At 39.4% G+C, this 23,692-nt stretch overlaps 1 non-coding gene across 1 annotated transcript; it reads right to left on the bottom strand.

The window, feature by feature from the left end:
• Positions 1 to 23,069: 23,069 nt before the first annotated feature.
• LOC114631135 lies at positions 23,070 to 23,197 on the bottom strand. The gene has a single exon (XR_003712919.1). It is a non-coding gene; the product is annotated as a small nucleolar RNA SNORA17 (small nucleolar RNA).
• Positions 23,198 to 23,692: the final 495 nt, after the last annotated feature.

The following is a 23,692-nucleotide window of genomic DNA, read 5'->3' as shown; positions in this document are numbered from 1 at the left end:
ATTGCAGTATTAATGCTCCATGCCTGCCCATCCCTCAAAAAGGGACCCTTGCTCTGTTTTCTCCAGCGCACCCCCTTTTGTCTTTCAAATGACTGGAAAGACATGTATAATTTTGCAAGTGGTTCCTTTGGACATGTTTATAAGATCCATCCATGTGGTAGCATACATTAGTACTCCATTTATTTTTATTGTCTAATAATGCTCTAGTGTGTGAATGTACCACTTTGTTTCTCTGTAAATTGATGATGTTTTGATTGTTTCTAATTTTCTGCTATGAGGAATAATATGACTATCAGCATTCATTTATAGGTATTCATGTGAATAAATTTGTACCTCTCTTCAGTATTATAACACCAGGGAGAGACTACTGCAGGGTCATGTAGTAAGACTCTACTTAATAATTTGGGGAAATTCTAGGCCGTTTTCCAATGTGACTGTACTGTTTTATCTCTCGAGTGGTGTATAAGATCTCTGTTTTTTTTCACATCTTTAACCCGTTTTATTGTGAACTGTCTTATTCATCTATCTATCCTAATTAATGTGAAGTAAAATCTCAATGTAGATTTGAATCTTATTGTAGTTTCTCTAATAGTTAATGATGGTGGACATCTTTTCATATACTTACTGAACATTTTTAAAGGTCCCTGGGAGATATAGCCATTTGTAGTAATGTTTCTCAAACTGTTGATCACTACCACTTCGGAGGATGAACAGCCAATTCAAGGAGTTATAGAAGGCACATATCAGATATTCTGCATGTCATATATTCATGCTATAATTTGCAAATTACAATTATGAAGTATGAATGAAAATAACTTTGTGCCTGGGAATCACCACAACATGAAGAGCTGCATTAAAGGTCACAGCATTTGGAAAGTTAAGAACTGCCTATAGGCTGAGGTTGGCTCAGTGGTTAAGATATCCTACTGCTCTTGCAGAAGCTGTAAATTTGGTTCTCAGCACAACATCTGGTACCTGATAATCCCTGTAACTGGGGCTCCAGGGGATCTGACTCCCTCATCTGGCCTCTGAGGACACAACATATACATTTATAAGCCTATATGTGAACACACAGAAAAAAAAATCTTAAAAAAAAAACTACTTGAATTCATTGGGCATTTCTAACTGCATTTATTATGAAAATGTAATGTCTTTAAAAATAATCTGTGGATTCAAGTTCTTTACCAGATAAATATTTTGCAATATTCTTTTTTATTATATATCACTTTTTTAACACACACATTTCATTATCTCGGCAAAGTCTAATTGTCCTGTGTTTTCAGAGTCATATCTAAGAGTCCCTTGACAAGTCGGGGGTTAGCGTTATGATCTCTATAACCCTTGTAAGAGTTTTGCCATTTCAGTGCTTATGTTAGATTTTAATCCTCATTGAGTCAGTTATTCAGTAAATTTTGAGTGAACCCTCACATAAAGGATGAGGCAAGAGTCCAGCTGTCTCTTCCTTCCTTCCTTCCTTCCTTCCTTCCTTCCTTCCTTCCTTCCTTCCTCCCTCCCTCCCTCCCTTCCTCCCTCCTTCCCTCCTTTCTGTCTCTCTCTCTCTCTCTCTCTCTCTCTCTCTCTCTCTCTCTCTTTCTTTCTTTCTTTCTTTCTATTTTAGAATCAGTTTTCTTGGCATCATTTATAAATTTTTTGGAATTTATTTTTATAAGTGGGGTATTTTTGCCTCCATGTACATGCCTGGTGCCCACATGGACACCAAGATGGCATTGGATCCTTGTAAAAGTATTTTTCAGTTTTTCATAAATGCACTATTTTGTTCCCAAATGATGTCAAGGTGTTTCTATGCCCACTTAGCTTATATAGATTCTGAATAAAAGAAAGAAAGAGATGTGATATTTTTATTAATATGCTGCGGACACTATGCAGGGCATGTTCTGAGCTATTCTACCCGTCTAAGGCTACTGATACCCAGATATTTTCCTCGTTACTTGCCATTTCAGGCTCACCTGGACTCACTCTGTTCCATGTGTGCTGCTAAGGTGGCTCTCTAATGGTGACCCAATGGTGAATCATCCTGGTGTCCACATGGCCTCTCCACATCTTTTTTCTCTTTTTCCTCCTCCTATCTCCCTACCTGGGACCCTCTCACTGGGATCTGATGTTGCTCCTCTACTGTCCTCTCCTACACAGACCAGTTAGCCTAGTCTTTATTATCCAATCACAGATGATGAAACACAAGTTTTCCATAACATTGAGTTGGAGATGCTTGAGCATGCCATCCACCCTACTGGACACATGTCCAGTACTACACAAAAATCAGATTCTGAATATATAATACATAAGGCCAACTCCTAACATCTCCCCTTTGTGGTCCAATAAAAGTCTCTTTCTTATATTAATAAACTAAAAACAATAAGAACAATTATGAAATTATCAGATAAGAATTGAATTCATAATCTCCAGTCCATTAGTATTTGTCAAGCTTGGATAAAATATTCTATTACTAATTATCTACCTGGGTGATGGTCTCAGGTAGCTAGAGAAAGGAGCAACAAGAGAAGAAAGGCAGGGAGAGACCTTGTGGAGACACCAGGAGGATTCACCGTTAGGTCACCACAAGAAAGCAACTATGAGGACACACATGGAGCAGAGTGAGCCAAGGGGAGACTGCAATGCCCAGCATAGTGCCAGCAGCTTGTTAATAAAAACATCAGGTCTCTGTGTCTTTTCTTCTGGAGCTCTTGGAGCTAAGTGGAAATAGATACCCTTGCTATTATTTGAGAGCAAAAGGAGGTGTTGAGAAAGTTCCCCAAAATACTTCTACAGTTCCCCAGAAACTGGAGTTGGAATTCCATCTGGATGATGATAATCAAGCACAGGTCTTCTAGAAGAACGGTCAGTGTTCTTAACTGCTAATCCACCTTGCCAAAGCCCACCTTCGGCTTAGGAAGATGGTTTTGTTAGATTTAGAAGTGTTATTACTATGAATAGTTTATGTTATCCAAGGGCTTTCTGGTTTGGTCCTTTGTAAGTGATGTGGTATTTATTATTATCATTTGATGGTTTTTGAGATTTTGTTTTACCTTGACTGATTTTTTTCTTACTTACTGTGTTTCTTTGTGAATCTCTTTATGTTTATCCTACTCAGAACTTCCCATAAGTTTACCTCATTGTTTCTCAATACATGGGGAAAGCTTAGCCATTGTATCATATAAAACGTTTCTATTGATTTTTCTTTCTGCTTCTTGGGCTCTCAGTACATGTGTATTGGTGTGCTTGGTGGTAGTCCACATATCCTGAAAGTCTCTCCAGGTTTCATCCTTCATCACTTCATATTTCTGCATGGTCTACATCAATGTCTGTAATATCACCTGTTCATTCTTCTGCCAGTTCAAATGAACTTTTCCATCCATATAGTTCATCTCTTTATTTCTACTTTTGAAGACGTGGCTGCTCTTCATGGATTCTTCTGTAATCACACCTTTCTAGCTTGTATCAGAGTTCCCTTTAGTTCCACAAACATGCTCAAAATGATGATCCCAGGGCTTGGTTATTCATCATAGCTTTGACATCTGATCTCCACAGCAGCTGCAGTTGACTGCATTAGTTTCCAGTGTGTAGATCACACTTCCTTATTTCTTACCATGACAACTGTTTGGTAGTGGAAACTGGTCATTTTAGATTATGTGCGATAGCTCCAAGAGACTGCTTCTCTCCAGGATTGGGTTTTGGTTTTCATCACTTGCTTACTCTTCTACTCAGTGACTTGCTGGATTTTATTAGTGAAGTCTGTTTCCTTTTGTTCAGTTTTTTTTTTCCTCTGAGTCTCATCCTCAGGGGTCACACCCATCAGCATGCCCATGCTCACCCTAGGATAATCGTTGCATTTGTTAAGATTCCTTTTCTCTGACCAAACTCAGTTGTTAAGCTCTATTAATGATCCAATTGTTATTGCTTTCAGTAATGCCCTGAGATACAAATTACTCTGCAGATGAATCCATTCCTTCTTGGGAGCAATAATATCTGAAATCAGTGTTCGATTTTCATTCTGATCCTAGCAGTGTTCTTTCTAAACATTATTCCCTGGTTCATCTCAGTAAGTAACTTGGCCTAGTTTATGCTCTATGCTGAGTCTGCTCTCAGCTTCCTTTTAGAGCAGCTTCTACTGTGCTGTTGCCTCCATCCCACATGAGAATAAAGATTTTGCTTACTTTCTATAGATTTTATTTTTTAACTAAAATTTTAAAACACCATCTCTCTTCTTTTTTTCCTTCCAAGCCTTGTCACATACCCCTTGTTCTTTTGTAAATTCACAACTTCTATTTTTCTAATTGTTGTTGTGGTTGTTGTGGTGGTGGTGTGTGTGTATGTGTGTGTTTAAATACCTAAATATGACTTTGTCAGTCCACATAATGTATGTATATTATATGTATGTGTTTACATACTTGTACATATATGATTTCAGTGCTGACCACTTGGTATCAAATAACCAGTTGAGGGCTTTTCTCCAGGAACGACAGTCTCTCCTGCTCTCAGCATCCTTTAGTTGCCTATAGTTCTTTGTCTGGGATTGAGTCCCCATTCCATGTTAGCATGTCTGTTGGGGCTTTTTCTTGCATGGATCATGTTTAAGCAGTCATGAGAATAAAACTTCATGGATGGAACTTATCTCACAGCGAACTTCTTATTCACCTGGCTCTTATAATCTTTCAAAATGATCTCTGAACCTTAATTGCAGTACTTATGTTACAGCTATACTAGAGGTCTAGTTCTCATGGTCAATTATTCTCTGCATTTTGATTGGCTATGAGTTTCTGTAATGGTCTCTGTCAGTTGCAAGGACACATATGTTTGATGAGTCCTATAGTTAGTTATCTGTGGGTCTAAGCACAACCCTGATGAACAGCTCAAAAGGGTGGTTCTCTTGTCTTGTTTCAGAGATTGTGTTACTCCATGGTTCTTGTTGTGGAGGAGATTTAGCAATCCATATGGGAAATTTTATGTAAACTATATATGTATATTAATACAGAAGCATATATTATATATATTATATATAATTAATATATAATATATTATATTAATAATTATATATTAATAATATATTATATATTAATAATAATATATATTATATATAAATATATATATTCAACCTACCAAAATTACAATATACATTATATTACATATTACAATATTACAATTAGTGTATATAGTAATATATCTATGTGCAATATATAGAACACACACACACAAACACGCACACACACACACACACACACACACACACACAAATTATAATCTTAAAATCAAGATCAAGTAGATCCTCCATAATACAAGATGTCTAGGAACTCAGGAAAGAATCTTACCTCCCAATGCAAATCACGGTGACTCAGCTTCAGCAACAGGAAACAACAGGGGGGAATACTGAACCATGCTCTTCCCAGAAAGCAGCACTCCCTGCTCTGTATGCATTGTTGTTGTTGTTGTTGTTTTGGGGACAATATTTCTTTGTGTAGCCTAGGCTGTCCTAGAACTATCTCTGCAGACCAGGCTGGAAAGAGGGATTGGTCTTGATTAAAATATCACAGACTCTTCGGTTTCTTACACTTCAGTAGCTGCCCCAAGCAGGTGTTTCTTCACAAACTATCCCCTGTAAGAAATTCTCTAGTAACTCCATTTCTTGAGCTAGCTTCTTTAATTCTACTGAGGAGCAAGCCAGCACAGCCCTGCAGTCATGATGCAAGTTATTATTCTAGCCTACTTTGATATTTTTGTTTTAGAAACTCCAAAATTTGAATTGAAAACCATCCAGAGGATGAAATAAACCCTGAGCCCCAGACATGGACACAGAACCCCTTGAGTGACTCTTCCTTGTGAGAATCAGCTGATCAAAGCAAACTAGTGGAGTTTTTTGTTGTTGTTATTTTGTGTTTGTTTGTTTGTTTGTTTGTTTTCCAGTTTGCCTCTCAAACCAACCACATGTTATTCACTAGCTGATTATTTTGGGGGTATATTTTTCAGCTCAGTTCTATGACATGGAGTAAGAGTTTACCACCTAAGTTCTCTTAAAGTGAATATAGTTGTAAAATAAGAAATACCAACTACTAGCTCTGAAGAGTAAAAGGGAAGGAGAGGAAGTAAAATTTGTCCAATCACTTGGCATTTACTGAGATGATTCATCGGTTACTCACTGCTATGCCAGAAGTTTCTGCAAATAGAGATGAATGGCACATTACAGTTAGTAATTTCCAGTAATCCCCTTCCTTCTCTCGATTACTTCTACCCCTGGACTTGTCAGTTTAGCTAACTACCTCTCCACTGCTGTTAGAATGGACTAGCTGTTTGGATCATTGGCTTAATCCATATTCTCGTCTTCCCTCTGAATTCTACGTCATATTCTTCTTATACTGGTGTCCCTGATGTCTTAACCCAGGTGTGTCCTTCTTTTCAAATGAGATTTATGTGAGAGCTGTTTGCATTCTCAGTGGCTGGGATTGGCTAGGCAACCTCCAGTCCAGTTATGAGAAATACCAATCCTTATCTTCATATGAAAATAAACAATCACAGAAAATAACATATAAAAACCAAGTCCAGTTCCTAGTTTTGACAACAGAGGAAACAAGCTAACAAAACTGAAAGGTATTTGGACACTGACCTTTGAAGTCATTCATGCTTGGAATAACAAGACACTTAAAGTACATGACTTACACGGCTCCATGATATATGCAATGTGTGGCACTCTGGTGACTACCCAGCTCTACCACAAAATCAAATCTAGACAGCTTAATAATAGCCAAAATTAACTAATTTATTGATTCATTATGGATCATTTCATAAGCATTTATCTAATTTCTGTCCCTAAAGAGCAGAGGCGAGTTTTTCTAGAGAATGTAAGATTAAACCAAACTTCATTTTCTACATACTTGGGGATGAATCTGGCCTTATGTTTAAAATCTGAGGACAGGACAAGAATAAATATGAAGGTCTATCTATGATGTGCCTCATATTTGAAAGTTAAGCCAGCCTCACAAATTGTTGACTCTTCTAAACCATAACTTCCCAAGATTCTAAAGACCAGGCCATCCTCAGTCTCTTGGGAGTTCCCTACAAAGACTTTCTATAGAAGTCTGTCCTGTAGAGCTCACTTTCCCTTCTTTTCTCTTTGTCTCCCCCTCTTTCATTCCAAGTTGTATAAAGAGTAACAGCTTACTTATCAGTACTATTCCTGCCCAGCCCTCTTCAGTACACTGGAGCTACACTGTTCACTTGGATTCACAGTGGGACAAGGGACCTCTCATGTGCCTTCTGGGAGTGAATCTTGGTCACTTGGCTTCACAGACTCTAGTTCAGAGAGGAATGAGCCTTCCCAACATCTTCTAAAGGACAAGTGAAGCAAAGGCTTTCTTTCCCATGACAAGGGAAGGGCTACTTCTGGGTGCTAGTTTATGTCATAGAGGAGTCATTAACTCCTCATTGCTGTTCACGTGCATAACGACAGATTCCAGCTAGACTCTGGCTGAGTTTGCCCCTATTGAGAAGGTAATTTTACTGGCGCATTTTTCTTCTTCACCCTTAAAACTTCTTTCCAAGGAGAAGTATTATGCATCATATAGAATAAGATTTCATCCTGCTTTTCTAATTAGCTTTCCAATCATTTCATTTCACTTATTTAAGACAAAATCATCCTGTTATTTTTAGACTGCACTGAAACTCACAATCCCACTACATCTTCTATACCCGTCTTCTGGAGATATTTTATTAAGGGTTCTATTTTGTTTTATTTTATTTTATTTTATTTTATTTTAATGAGCTGCAGTAACTATAACTTTTAAAACAGAAATCTCTGAAGATAAAGTCTGTGTTATTAATAGTGTTTCGTCTTGACTTCACTGCTCGAGGCTTTTAATAGTGGATTCTATTTAAAATTAGTTAATATTGCAGTAGGTGTGAGTCATAGATGAATAGTGAAAGTTTCTGAAATGTATAACACAATGCAAGCATGAGTGTACTTTGTATCTCCTGGTTTGTGACCAAGGAGAAGCTCTGTTGAATAAATTGAAAGAAAAGTATTTATTGCTTCTTCTTTTCACTCTTTAAGTAAGGAAGCATGCTTGGTGGGTTGGGAACGGTTGGGAGTAGACAGAAGGTGAAGAGGGCTGGGCATCACAAACACAGAGGCATCCACAGTGGGGCCTTCCATGATTAGAATGCTCATCCACAGTGGTGGAACAAGGAGGGTCAGTGGATTGAGTTGTCAGTTAGCTTGGGCCTCTGCTATGCAGAGAAATGAGAATGAAGGAGGTCAGTTCTCCCTGGGGCAAGTGGGGAAATAAGATATCATTTTGAATGTCAGTTCTTCTGCAGCTTAATTATGGAGTACTTCCTATGTGTCTAGCATTCACAGGAGCTGTGCTTTACACCATAAGCATGTTGTTATTTAGAAAAAAAATCAGAGCCAGTGTAGACCCCAGTTGATGAGAGCTGGTTTATGAAGGAAATTGAATCTAGGGCTTGAAAGTTAAATAAAATTTAATGAGATAGCAGGGAGATAAAAGAAGTAATGCAAATGGATGAAGTGACTGAAATAAGAATGAGTTCTTGGCAACAGCTTGAGGAGGGCCAATCCATCAGCAGCCGAGGATGTGGCCAGAAGTATGTAGTTTGAAGTTGACCACTCCTGGGGGCAATAAATGCCCATTAGGTGAAATGATAGCACCTTAAGTTGTACGAAAGTGACCCAGAGGTATATGACAAAGATGGTGGGGATAGGTGTTACTGAGGAGATGTCTGGAGATGAACCAACAAGCTCCATTCAAGGCTGTTGTGAGTGCTAATCTAGCATAGGAAATGGAAAGTAATTAAATGCTTTTTAGAAACAAGATGACTCCCCCTACACAATTTAATTCCCCACAGACTGTAGGTTCAGTTCAAGTTACTATCGAAGCATGTAACCGATGTATCCTGCTTTCTATCACGTTTTTAATAAATAATTATTAACTTTATGGGATAAAACAATGTGTGTGTGTATGTGGGGGGGATAATGAGTGCAATGGTTCAAGACAAACAAATCGTCTATAAACTTTACAGGTATCCAGGAGCAGGAGCAGCAGTCTTTAGTCAAGAGCCAGTGAGAACTGGGTAAAGGCGATTAGAAACCAAGGGAAGTGATTCCCTACTCAGTGATCTCTCTTGAACTCAACCTAAACCAAGAGAAACAACAGTAAATCAATAATCCTTGACCCGATGTATCCATTTACTTCTCTTGTATAGACTTTCTGGTCTGATCTTCCTGCCTGTACAACTGAGCAGAGAAACAAGATGACTCCCCCTACACTATTTAATTCCCCACAGACTGTAGGTTCAGCTCAAGTTACTACCGAAGCATGTAACCAATGTATCCTGCTTTCTATCACGTTTTTAGTAAATAATTATTAACTTTATGGGATAAGTTTAAGGTCTCCAGTAAACTTGTAAGTCCTGAGAGTCTCATGTGAAGTTTAATTAACCCTTAGTATCTTCCCCTTGTTTGCTTCCTCTTTGCCCTGTTGGGTACCAATACTTGTTTCTATAGATCTTAAACAGTGAAATTTTTGTCTTACTGGTTTTTAGGTAATGCCTTTCCAAACAAACCATCTTGACCAATAAAAGGAAAGTATTCACTGTTATGTTTCTACAGCAGTTATAGATCATAGCTGGTACTCTTGGTGTTACTCTATAATTGCAAGAATACATTTTGTTATTGCTTTTAAAATCAGGATTATACTTGTTATGCTGTACAAGTTTCTGGGTTTGTATTCTTAGCTGCAAATGCTTCCCAAGTTCAGTTTTACCTTTTATACAGGGAGCATCAGTCTTGTAGAAGGGCCTTATTAATGTACATAAAGCCATCTGCCTCCATGAGTGTATCTCAATGTCACAATTACAGGACACCCTGTTTCTCATAAAACTGGAAAGTCTTCTCAGTGTGCAGAAAGCATCACCTCTCCAGGAAAAGGCTCGTGCCTCATTTTGTGCTCATTCTTTCTCCCAAATCTGACCCAGGAATGCTGCTTTATATGGAAAAATAGAAACAGAGAGACATCATGGAGCTTCTCCCTCTCAGGAGCTGCTGCATGTCTGTAAGGTGTGCAAATGAAACAGCCTACACTAAGTGCTTATTAGCTGAAAGGACTACTTGATTATGGATCATATTTTCTCAGGAATTCTGCAGAAGGAGACCTAGCTAATAATTGCCAGGGGCATCTATTCCCCAGATGGTCATATACACAAACTGTTTTTGCTGGAAATCCATTTTTAAATTGGTTAAAAATCAGTTCATTAACTATTTGTCCAGAATAAAACTTACCAGAAATCTAGTTGAAAAGAATTTTTCTTTTTGAAAGTTGAGGAGTTGTATGCTGTGAATAGAGTTAATTGGCGCAGTCATATTTGGAATAAATTCAACACAGGGTCTAAAATTTAGTTTTTGTTTCCAAAAGTCATCAAACTAATGGTGAAGCTGTCTCTTAAGCTGGAAAGACTTGTTTTTTTTTCTTTTGTTCACTAAACTATTATTATGATTAATTAAAGTTACATCTATTATGAACATGATTTTAACTTGATGATGCCAATAATTTGCCTATATCAAATACTGGTTTCTCATAAAGAATTAATTGTATTTCAATTTCTTGAATTTGTCATCTGAAATATCTGCTCTGGGGACAAGATACCGAAAGACATCCTCTTAGTTGATAGAGTAACAGAGCTAATGAATAATTTACTTTCAAAGTATAAAACCATTAAGATCAGATATTATCAATCAGGAAAGGGTGGATGGAACTACAATCCTAGCTAGAAGGCTGAGGCAAGAGGATTGCTGTGAGTTTGAAGCTCCATATCAAACGGCTGGTCTCACAGGTTCTTATATACCATGACACTAAAAGACATGCTTCTAATTTATCAGACCAAAGAGTCTTTTGTGTAGTAATATTTGAGTGAGGAGTATCCCAAGAAAAGGACTTTGCTAAATGCTCAGTATGGGTGAAAGTTTTCTCAGTAAGACTGAAGGCAATGTGTCAGGGAAAGGTTGATAGGAATTTAGAGGGTGTTGGGGAGACACATCAGGAGGGGTTACTGAAGGGATTGGGAGATGAACTTCACTTGTTTTCTGTTTGTTTTCCCAAAACCCAGTTCTTCAATTAGGCTTGTGATTTTATTCAGAAAGCCAAAGTCTTATCGTCAGGGCTCATGTGACCCAGAACCATGATACTGATCATAGGGGCTTTTTGATTTGGAGTAGAAGAAGTAATGGGATGTGGGCCAGATCTCCATTTCCCTGCACTCATAGAACCTTCTCTCCAAGGCTGCGGGAGCAGCTCATGAATAGCTGGGAGCCAAATTTGGCCCATTTCAAGTATTATTGCATTGTCCACCATAATGATGGTAATAACCTTGTAATGAGTGTGCATGAAGCTAGTCCCTCTACAAAATGCACAGCGAGTCACACTCTTTGCCTGTCCTTAGTGAATACCAAGAAGGCTTTCCATTCTCTATCCAGGGGCAGCCACTGTTGGAAAAAGTAGACGATCACTTTCTTCCTGACATTCTGGCCTCTGGCCATGAATATTGAGAGCTGTTATCCTCTGGGGCTACTCATTTCCTTCTCCGAGAGGCTTTAATGCTTACGGTAAGTATACTACCTTGTAACCTAAATGACCTTAAAGAATGTTGGCTGCTCATTCTATAAAGTATTGCTCAAAAAAGGTCAGATTCAATACCTAATATTGATGTAAGAGGTTCAGCTAATTCCACTGAATATAGATATCCATCTCTAGGTTTCTTTTTTATATATATAAAGAGATTTGCATTCACTCATGTAAACTCTTCTGTCACCTGCCAGTCACATCTCAAAGATTTTCTCCACTTTTAAACCATATATGTGAATATATATATATGTATATATATATATATGCAGACAATGTATTGATCATCTTAATTTTGTAATAAGAATTAGGATGACTTGCAAACCCATATGAAATACTATCTAGTAAAATTATATAAGCACTTAGAGAGAACAAATGTAAGAGAGGAGAGGCCAAGACTTGAGTTACAAAGGAGGGAGGCAATGGCTGGCTTTAGAGCCTGGAGACGGTAACATACTTCACAGATGCTGCTTCATGATACAATGGCTTCTCAAAATATATGAGTCAGTAAGAGGTACAACACAGCTCTGAACAAGTTCATTGGCCTTATTTTGATTTCAGAGGCAAGGTGACCTGACCTAGTGTTTCTCAATATGATGTTGCTGGGAACAGCATTCTGCTGTAGTAGTATTTACCCAGCCACTGTCTACAGACAGAGTTCCACTGTTAGGCAAAGCTTGCCCCCAAGTTTGCACACTCTAATATCCCCACCCTGTCTCTCTCCAACCCTCCCGTCCTACCTCCTTCTCCTCCTCATTTCCTCCCTCCCTCCCTTCCTCTCCCCTTAGGTGTCTAAAACTGAAATACTGGCAAAGTGGCTGCTTTAACACAAACAGTGCAAGGAAAACTTCTGGATTTCAGGGGTTATCTCATCCATTTAATAAAGATAGCAGCTCTCAGCTTGGGCACCATTCTGAAGGTATCTCAGAGATACAAATGGTCCTGAGAGTGATGTAATTTCACAAGCGCTAGGTGCCTGATGTTTCTCTCTATCTTTTGCTGTACAGTAGTCTGTCCTGCCATGTTGAGTTTGGAGTAACCTGCCTTGCTCAGAACAGATACTTGAATGTAGAAAAAGACTGGTCCCCTAGCAGGCCTAGACAGCATGCAGATTTTTCCGAGGTTCATTGCCTTGCTGACACATAGTATTCTTTCTGCTGAGAGGCTCAGTGTACAGTTACTAATCATCCAATGAAGAGCTGTGATTTGGATTTCCTGATGTCCTATCTTTATTGAGATATGTCCTAATAATGTACTTGGCAGCAATAGGACACATTTTGAATGAGAAGTAGTTAGCTCCACGCAGGACCTCCATTAGCTCCAATGCTTTTAAATAGATTATTTTAAACACCAATTTTCTATTTTTCATTAAATAAATTTTAATTATTTGTTCATGTATGAATATGTACCATTACAAGTGAGTAAAGGTCAGAGGGCAACTTGCGGCAGTCAGGTCTCTTCTTCCGTTGGAGTCCCAATGAATTCACAAACTATATCTTGATAGCACATGTCTTTGTCCATGGAGCCATCTCATCTGACCCCACAGGATTGTTTTCTTTGTGGTCCGCTGACTTACTATGCTTTCAAGTGCCTCGTTGTCCTGGATGCTTTAAGAAGTTGCCTTTTGGCTCACCTAGAGTTGATCTCATTAGTCAAAGAATGCGTCCACAGGAAAGAGTTTCTAAAATTATCCTCTAGCTCAGAATTGCAAGTTGGCTTTTTCAGGCTGCAGATAAGTTTCTTAAGCATTATGCTTACGTTATCAAGCATTATACCTGACATCCTCTCATATATGCTGCGTGCATTTTGACTTATTTTAATACAGTGTGGGCTGGCTTGTAACATTCTTATAGAGTTACTGAAGTTGAATATTCTCAGCCACATATTAATGGTAGGAATGCTCATCTTGTCCGTAAATTCTACTCAAGTAGACCACCATCAGCTAAGGTTCCTTCTGAGTTGATATCTTGGTTACTTCTTGGTGCTCGTTGTATGTTGGAACCAGACACACAGTTATTGTATTACTTCTAAGAAAGTGTAAATATATTTTGACAAAGCTGTGATCAGAAACACTTAACATTCCATTATAGTCAGAAGGACAGGCTGCTCAGGTGGGTTGAGTTTAGAAGGTGGTAGAGTAGATAGCTTCAGGGGACTGACATGGATCAGGGCCCACATGTCACATCACAGAAGTTACTTTGTGAAGATAGGGAGAACAAGATGATTATGCAGATCCGACCTGGGATGGCTGCATTTTCTAAAGGCTCATCTTGACTTGGCCCAATGGTGCAAGCTTTAGCCTCAGGACTAGATAAGAAGAAGCACTTTTCTCAGGTACTGGGATACCAATCAACTCAAATAGATGCTGAGCCTGTGAGAAAGCAGGAGGTAAGTGGCAGTGATCATCCCCCTCAATCCAAATGAAAGATGCTTAAACAAAGTGCAGAAATGAAGACATTTGTACAATAGATGCATGCCAGTTCCTAAAAATGAGTACATGGGGACAGCTTGGTGGTGCTAGGTTAGCACAGCTCAAAATGATGTGAGAATACTAGATGTTTGAAGGATAACCTGGGAAAAAAACCAAAAGTTAAGAGAAAAACACCATAGCATGTGACTCTGTTAGTATAAAAACCATGATAATAATGATGTTGCTTCATTACATGCTCTCAAGAACTTGATAGGACCAGCATGAAGCTGATGTAGGGGCATGAAATATAAGTATATACCAGAAGACCACATGACAAATCATATTTGCTGGAATATTTTTTTAATATAAAAATAAATCAAAGAACTATTTAACAAAATAAAATTTTAATATGTATGGCTATTATTTGCTATTTGGTGACTGCTAATTTTAAAAGATGAATAATAATTTTGTTTTACTTAATGAAAAATAAATGTTTCCATACAATATATTTTGACTATATTCTGATTATGGTTTTTCCTCCCCCAACTTTCAACCCACTTAGGTTCACATGCTCTCTCTCTCTCTCTCTCTCTCTCTCTCTCTCTCTCTCTCTTCCTCTCTCTCTCTCTCTCTCTTTCTCCCTCCCTCCCTCCCTCTCTCTCCCCTCTATCTGTCTTTCTCTGTCTCTCTGTCTCTCTCTGTCTCTCTCTGTCTCTCTCTCTCTGTCTCTCTGTCTCTGTCTCTCTCTCTCTCTCTCTCTCTCTCTCTCTCTCTCTCTCTGTCTATGAATCATGAGGTAGAGCTCTCAGCTACCGCTCCAGCACTTGCCCGTATGCATCCATGCTCCCCACCATGATTATAATTGACTAAACTTCTGAAGCTGTAAGCAAGTCCCCTTTGATTTCTTTCATAAGAGTTTCTTTGGTTATGATGTCTCTTTACAGCAATAGAACAGAGACTGAAACTAGGCCCCCAGTATTCAGTTTAGGGATAACAATCCACAGACCTGTCTGTAACCTGGGTTGTTTGGGAGTGCCAATGGGGACGTTTTAGCCAACAACTTGATTATATAGAACCCAGTCCTGGAACTGGAGGTTTCATTTGTTTATGAGAGATATCTACCTGGGGCTTTGTCTGGCCCATTATTTGGTGATTCCAGTTACACACACACACATACACACACACGCGCGCGTGCGTGAGCGTGCGTTTCTACTGCATTAGGTTTCCATATGACTCCTGAAATGCCCCTTAGTTTCAGCTGTCATCCACTGTATTACTTTTCTTATCCTTCTTTTCCCTTCCTCTCCTTCTTTAATCCTTCCATTCAAGTCTCCACAACCCTGCCCCCCGTTTATCCATAGCTGTCTATCCTATTTCCCTTCTTAGGGAGCTTCATCTCTCACCTCTACTCACTTACTCTATACCTACCATCTGTGATTAAATGGAGTATAGTCTATTGAAGACTTAACAGCTAACATACATATACATGTGAATCCATACTAGCTTTGTTTTGGGAGTCTGAGTTACTCCACTCAAGATAATTTTTTCAGCTCTATCCATTCACCTGCAGACTTCATGATTTCATTTTGTTTAGTAGCTAACTTATATTTCATTGTGTAAATATACTACGTCTCCGTCCTTTGGCAGACATCTAAGCTGCTTATCTATAGACATAGAGCAGCAGTGAGCATGGGCGGGGGCTGCTCTGCAGTAAGATGCTTAGCCCTTTGTGTACATGCACAAGAGCTATATAGCTGGATTCTTTTGGTAGAGCAATTCCCAGTTTTCTGGGGAAATATTACACTAATTTCCATAGTGGCTTTACAAGAAGGAATGCTAGTTTTCAACAAGTCACCTTGTTCCCACCTTGCAGGTTTATCAGGTTGACCTTGGAAAAGGCTGGACAGAGATAGGCTCAATGTTGGAATGCTTTTTTTAACTGGAGAACTTCTACTAACATTTGTTTTCTACCTTTTTTTTTTTAAAAAAAAAGGGAGAATGCTTTCTAAATGTGTATGGGGCACATAGTTTATTTTTTGCTTCAGGCTGGTATGTGACCTGGCTTCACCCCGAAGATGGGTGTTGTTTTGGAAATGAATACTCTGACTTCCAGACAAGTAGGTAAGCGTGTATAAGCTAAGAAACAGAGCCATGTTTGAGAGCCAAGTCGATTGACTATAACATTCACTTCTCTGGATACTCATCATCCCAGGCAGACTGGCTGCAGATTGGCTGCTGTAAGCAGAAGCATCTATATTACATCAGCAGTTCTGTGAGACCCCATGCAAAACAAACCTTCGGTCTTGGGTGGACACTTGCAATAAGAGGGCTTGATGTGGATATTCCTTCAGCCAGCCGGTGGTACTGTTTGCCGACAGCCTGAACCATCTCACCTTGTTCCAAAGATGTTGTGATCGTTTTCAATAAGCCTATTATCAAAGGCTCAAAGCATACCTTCCAATTTATATACAGTGTAGTAGGATGGGAGAGCACAGCTAAGACAATTTGTTTCCGCTCTGGTCATTATAATCATTGTATGTATTTGAAAAAGATCCCTCTTCTCAGAAATGCATTGTAGAATTCAGTGCTGACAGAAAATCCTAATGCAAGGACTGTTAAAATGCTGAACCCAGAAGAATTTGGCATAAATAAGACATGAAGTTAGCTGACATGAGATATTACATTTATTCCATTGTTGGTGAGGACAAACCTGGGCTTCTATTGTCACAGGTGAAAAGTGTTTTCAAAATTCTGTTCTGGTGCTTGTTAGATAAGGGGCTGCCTCAGTCGAAATAACCTGAATAAGATTTATACACATCACTGAAATGGACTCGTGTTTACAGTCTGTCCTTGCTCTCGAGGATTAACAGTGCCGGGGCAGCGTACAAGACTGTTCAGAGACTGTTAGGAGAATACAGAATTTTTCAATGTTTCCTTTGACTTGCTCCTGGTTGCCATTCACAGCTAAAGTTACGTCTGGAGCAGGAGACTTACCTCATTTGTGGAAAATTTCTATTTAAAAAAACACTATTTAGAATATGTCTTTTGAGAGAGGATATGGCATGACATGCATGCGCATACACACACACACACACACACACACAGAGCGAGACAGAGACAAAAACAGAGACAGAGAGATAGAGAGAGAAAAGAGATAGTGAGAGACAGAGAGAAGAGAAGAAGAAAGACTGAAGATGGATAAGTGGGAAGGTCTGAGAAGAATAAGAGAGGAAAGCATGATCAAATATATTAGATACATTTTAAATAAATAAAATATATAACACAAACCAACAGTTTGACATCATTTCCAGACAGAGTGAAATGCTTTACAAAAAAAACCAAAACAATAAAACACAACCCTCCATAGAATCAGATGCTTGTCCTTGTTGTGCTGTTTTATAACACAGATAATCCACAATGGGGAGGAGAAAGAGCCTTTTCTGGAAAGCTGAAATTCAACCCACTTCGTGTGCATTTAGACTGCACAGGCATCCTCTCTTGCATGCTCTCACTTGGGGACAATTCAGCTCGAGCCTGTGCTCCTAGGGACTGAGACATTTTCAAGTCCCTTTATGATCTGTGCAGAAATTATCTCTTCTTCCAAGCCATCAAACGCAGTGCGTGGGCACAATGGCTGCCTTCCAGTGAGCTGAAAAGCTCTCATGACTTGGCATACAGTCTTTCCCTGGGCCCTTCAGTAATGGCATTTCACTTAATACAATATGCCCCTAACTGAGTTTTAGTGATTTCAAATGAATTTAGTCTCCTTATCAATATCCTCTATTTGGTAGTGTGTTTGCTCTTCAGTGTGCTGTGCCAATAAATCCCGTCCGCGTGCTGCCCCCCTCCCTCAATTGTCTGGCTTCTCACAACAAAAGCAAACACCAGGCAGTAGAAAAGGAGGCTCTTAAAAAACTTGTCTGTATCATAAATGTAAATATCAATAGACTCAGGAGGTTGACAAGAGTATGCTCAGACGGATCTGGCCATGTTCCTGACTGTTGTATAAGCAGGAAACCGAAAACCTAAGAAAATTGAGCCTCAGGTTGACAGTTCTGAAAGGGTGTGTCAAAATGTTAGTCTGGAAAGATGACTGGTGTATTCAGGATGGAACTCAAGAGTTTCCTTACAAATGTAATAATTGGTTCTAGAAAGAAACAGCCGAAGCCTAACTGTAAATCCAAGATGCAATTGACAACAGTGTTTCCCAAACTAGAAGACATAAAGAGAGCTTACATTCCATTTTTATTCCCTCTGTCCATATTTTAGCATGTGCCCCCTACTTTACACTCTTTACTTTGAATTGATTATAGATTCACAAGCAGTAATAAGAAAAAAGCATAGATCTAGGGCAGTATCTCAGTGGGAAAATACTTGAATATTCGCATGACAAGCTGAGTTCTGGTCACCAGAAACCATACAGAGGGCAGGTAACCATAGCTTCCACCTTTAAACTCAACACTTGAGAGGTAGACTGGGGACCTCCTGGCAAGCTGGCTAGCTAGAGTAGCCTAAACAGAAGATATTGGACATCTACTTTCAGGTTTCTACAAGGGCACACATGTGTGTGTACTTTACCAGTGAACATGTATGTACACACAATGGACACATGCACACCACTCACACAAATATATTGGAAAAGAAAGTGAAAAATGCATTCACTCCCTCCCCCAGTTTGCCTCAATGATAGCATTTTAAAGTGCATCCCTTATCTTTGTAAACATTTTTAACTCCTCTTGGTCCCTGCAAACTATTGTCACTGCCCCTATTGTTTTCATGGATCAAGAATATTATCTTCCTAAAATCATGAGATTTATCTTTCTAGTCAGTGTGATTCTCTGCAGGTTTGTTTAAGTTCTTACACAGGTCAGTTGTCTTTTCCAATTGATTGCTAACTAATATTCCGTAATATAGCATGTTTGCTTAATCGTTCATCTACTAGAGAGGAGTGAGAAAGTGTCTAATTTAGGACTGATATAGGTGAGAGCTCAGTAAACACTGTGTACAGATTCTTTCTGAGCCAATTTGTACTTCTATGGGACAAAGTGCAAGAGGATACTTGCTGACTTACAAGGTGATTTAGAAAATGTCAACTACTTTTCACAGTATTGTTATTTTACAATCATACCATAGATGTATTATCGAATGATCTGGTTTCTCCATATTCTCTTCTGCATGCTTTTTAAATTTAAATTATTATTAGTGTGTGTGTGTGTGTGTGTGTGTGTGTGTATGCATGTGTCTGTCTGTCTGTGAGTGAGTGTACACATGAAGGATGTGAGGGCAATATGCTTGCCACAACACAGGTATGAAGGCTAGGGGAAAACTTTGTGGAGTTGATTCTCTCCTATTTTTGTGTGGGTTCTAGAGATGGAACTCGGGTTGTCAGGCTTGAGGGTGAAGTGCCTTTACTAGCTGAGCTGTCTCACCAGGCCTGTTTGTCTGGTTTGTGGCAATATCTCATAGTTGTTTGACTTGATGAACTAAGGAACATCTTTTCATGTGCTTGTCTAGATGTGTGCCATTTCTCACTGCTTAATGGATTACATTTTTTTAATATTGAGTTTTCACTGGTCTTCAATTACTCTAAAAGTATCATTTAGAGTTAAGTACCTTATAGATATTGTCAATTATTCAGTAATGGCTAATCTTTGTTGGTCAACTTAACAGGGTGTAGAGTCACTTAGGAGACAAGTTTGGGTATGGCTGTGAAGAATTACGCATATGAGCATATCTGTTAGGAGTTGTATTGATTAGATGAAGTGGACAGAGTCTCCCTAAATGTAAGTTTCACCATTCTATGGATCAGGGATCAGGACCAGATAGAAGGCAGACAACGACCAGAGCAGAAGTATTCACTGTTCTCTTTTCTAGCCACAGATGAATTATGACCAGCTACCTAAGTTTCTGGCTCCGCCACTTTTTCACCTTGATCAATTGTACTGGTGAACTGTGAACCAAAATAAATCCTTCTCCAGGCATACTATAATCAGAGTATTTTATCACAGCAACAGGAAAAGTGACCACAACAGAAAAATTGGAAGCAGTGTTACTTCTGTTATAAACCTGATAGTGTGGTTCTTTCTTTAAGAGATAGGATTTAGAGTATCTCTAATTTACTTTGGTTTTAAAGGATGACCCAGAGATACATCCCCTCATTAAGAAGGTCTTCTTGCAGCATCACTGCTGTTAGTGTCCTCCATTTTAAAGAAGTGTTTGATGAGACATAGTATCAAAAAGAAAATGCTGTTTTCCCACAAAAAGAACTGAAAAAATTTCAAAGAATAAAAGTTAAAGGCAGTGTCAATGACATAACAGCAGCACTGAGGAAAACAATAGCTCACTTCCATCTGGGTGGTTTACAAAGGCCTTAAGACTCTCACTGGAACAATACATATCTTGATTCAGTGATCTATATTTCCTTGGTTGTACATTTACAAATTCAGGAATGTTCCAGTTCTCCAATCATTTCTTTATTCCATTGTAACCAACCTATGTCCTTATAGAATTCACTCTTCACAGGATTGATTCCAGCCTAAAGTTAGCTTCAATTTGCTGACTTTCACACACTACCCAAATGTTTCTTAATTTTTTATTTCTAAATACAACTGTGCCTGAAGAAGAAAGTACTCATCTAAATCACATATATTTTTTTGCCAAACAAACTTTTATTTTCACTTAAAAATACAAAGTTCAAATAAATGTGAGAGTTCATTATTTATAAAAGCAATTTTCTAATTATCAGATCTGCTTTTAGGTGTGTGTGTCAAAGAGAGAAAAAGAGAGAGTCAGCGAATCAGCCTGATTTCAAAAAAGCTCTCTGTTCTTGTGTCTCTAACATTCAAGATCTAATGACTGCACACAAGTTTAGACAACTGTATCATTGCATATGAGTGTCATCAGCCACTCCATGCTTATCTAATCCTTATCACACACATCTCTTCTGTGATTGAAGATACTAGCCACAGGTTCCTTGGTAGTCACACTTAACCTGTCACATCTGGTCTCCGTGACTCTTCCCTTAACTCTCAGCTTGTATATTTTCCAACTCATATTCATGATTATGCAATCTATGCTGAGAACTCTTTGACTCCTCCCTGCTACTCTTTCAAAAATTTTTTGCTTAATTGCTTTGCATTTTAATATGACCAGTTTTGTGGTTTAAAACCCCAAACCAGATCACATGACAGGATCCCCTTCCACTGCTTCCTTATTTTGTCTTTTCTTTTTAACTTTTACTGGTTCTCTGTGAATTTCACATCCTACATCCCAATCCCACTTATCTCCTCCTCTCCTCAAACCTGCTCTTCACCATTGTAACCTCCTCCAAACAGAGAACAAGCATCTCATTGTACAAGCTGTAGTCCCAGTGTGTCTCACAGTATACCCTTTCCTCCACACTTCTTTGCTTGCAAATGTTCATTGCATTGACCTTTTTGGTCTGCTAAAAGGCTGTAGGAGAATTTTCCCCTAATTGATTAAATAATAAAGACGACAAGAAGCCAACCATTAGGTGAGTAGGAGGCAGACCTTCCGGGTCAGAGAGGAAGAGGGACGGCAGGAGGAGGGGACTTCCTGTTGGAAGGCAGGAGCAAAGCTGACATGATGTAGGCTGGGGGCTGTTAGATCTAGTGGCAGAATCCACCAGGGTCTACTACTGGAAAATTTCTAACATAGAATAGTTGGGGAATTTAGGATACTAGATTCCGTACCCAGAGGTTTTGTTATCTGTTGATTCTAAACTAAGATTGTCTCGTATTTTCCATTTCACAGCTACTCAACTGAGCTCTAGGAAAAGGTAACCGAGGCAAACAAACTTAAAGAAGTTGAGTGGACGCTGCATGGGGCTAGCCATGGAGGTGGTGAGACAGCCGGGGACGGAGAGTAGCCGGAGATAGCATGGATTGTTTTTTAATTATTACACACAACAAAAGGCCTCTGGCTTCTGCTACACTATCAATACTCAATCTCACTGGGACACCTCTCAGATATCCTATTGTTCTCCTCTGTCATGAAGTTCCTATAGGTTTGGATTTATAGGACCAGCCCTTCATGTACTCCAGCAGTTCACTGACGGCTTAAGATTTTGGGGTAGGCCAATTGAAAGTCTTGCACCTGGGCCTGAGAGGTACCTGAGCTGGTCAGCCCTCAGGCTGACCTACTCTCAAGCCCTCTGACTGGGTCACCAGCAAACCTGCATCAAGGGTTATCCCTACCCTGCTGCCCAGGCTAGATGCAGGACCTGCTCTCCCAAGTGTGACAGCTGGTGAGAGATCAGCTCTCCCACACTCATGACCCCTGGGCCAGCTCTCTTGCCTCTTATAGATGGTAAGGAATGCAGGATGGAAGAAGGGTGTCTCTTCCTCATCTCTGCTACTGCCCAGCAGATAAGAGGTAGGTTGGCTCTCCTGAGCTCATGCCCTTAGAGCAGCTCACCCAGGCCCCTGGCATCAGGTTAGCTCTACTGTGCTGTCCAGCTAAGTGCTACAGCAGGTGAGGGCCAGGATCAGCTTTTCTTCTTTCCTACCACAAGTGAGGGATGGGAGCAGTTCTGCACAGCCTTCAGACATCAACATGACTTTGGGATGCAGTGCAGACCAGGGACATCCACCTGGCCTTTGGTGGTACCTGAGCCCTGCTGCTTCAGGCCAGGACCCCACCATGGCCTGAAGCACCATAGCTTTTCACATCAGGTTGCTCCTCACTACCCTATAGTTTCCAGTTCTGCCTCTCTTCATTGTGCCCACATCCGTCTGCTTCTCTTTCTCTTCCATCTCTCTACCATTTACTTGCTCCTCGTAGTGGTGTCCTGGGTCTCTCAGTGTCTGAGGTCATCTCAGGAGTGATTTTAGGAGTGGCATGCCCTGCCTGTGCTTTATGGCACATGCAGGGGTCATCTCAGGCATGGTCTACCCCCAGGCTTGCAAGGCACTAGACATATAGTCATCTCAGATTAGCTCCCTGTTTCAGGAACTCCTGATGTGGGATAAGTGGCTGTATCCTGCTCACTCTTTACAGGGAGTGTTAGGCTACTAATTATCCAGATGTTCATAGGTCAGAGCACTGAGATTAGACATAGACTCTCTTCTCTCTGCCACCTACTGACACATGACACAACAGCCATACCTGCAATGCCTCTAGGCATAGGACCTGGCCAGGACCTTACTTTTTAAATTTTTTTTAATACCACATAGGACCACAGACATTTGATATCTTCCTTATGTACTGTTTACAGATGCAGACAAATCAACATGTGTTTTACTTTTATTTACATGTTTACATATTTACTTTTTTTACATGTTTATTAAGAATATTATAATTTTCTGCACTGCTGTATTTCATGCTTCTTTTACCTTATCTATATGTTCTGTAAATCTCTCTATTTTATCATAACTTGTCTTTCCTTCCTTCTTTCCCTTTACTTCTTTCTTCCTTTCTTCCTTCCCATCTTTCCTTTCAGGTTTTAGAGACAAGGTCTTCCTCTGACACTGTTGGTGTTGAGGTGGTGGGATTAGAAGTTTCAGGACATCCTCAATAATTAGTGAGTTTTAGGTCAATCTGAAATATATGAACATCTGTTTTAAGAAATGAAAGGAAGGAAGGAAGGAAGGAAGGAAGGAAGGAAGGAAGGAAGGAAGGAAGG

This window comes from Grammomys surdaster, unplaced genomic scaffold, assembly GCF_004785775.1.
Source record: "Grammomys surdaster isolate TR1022 unplaced genomic scaffold, NIH_TR_1.0 67, whole genome shotgun sequence".
In the NCBI taxonomy this organism is placed as follows: Eukaryota; Metazoa; Chordata; class Mammalia; order Rodentia; family Muridae; genus Grammomys; species Grammomys surdaster.
This window is presented reverse-complemented; position numbering and strand designations above follow the sequence as displayed.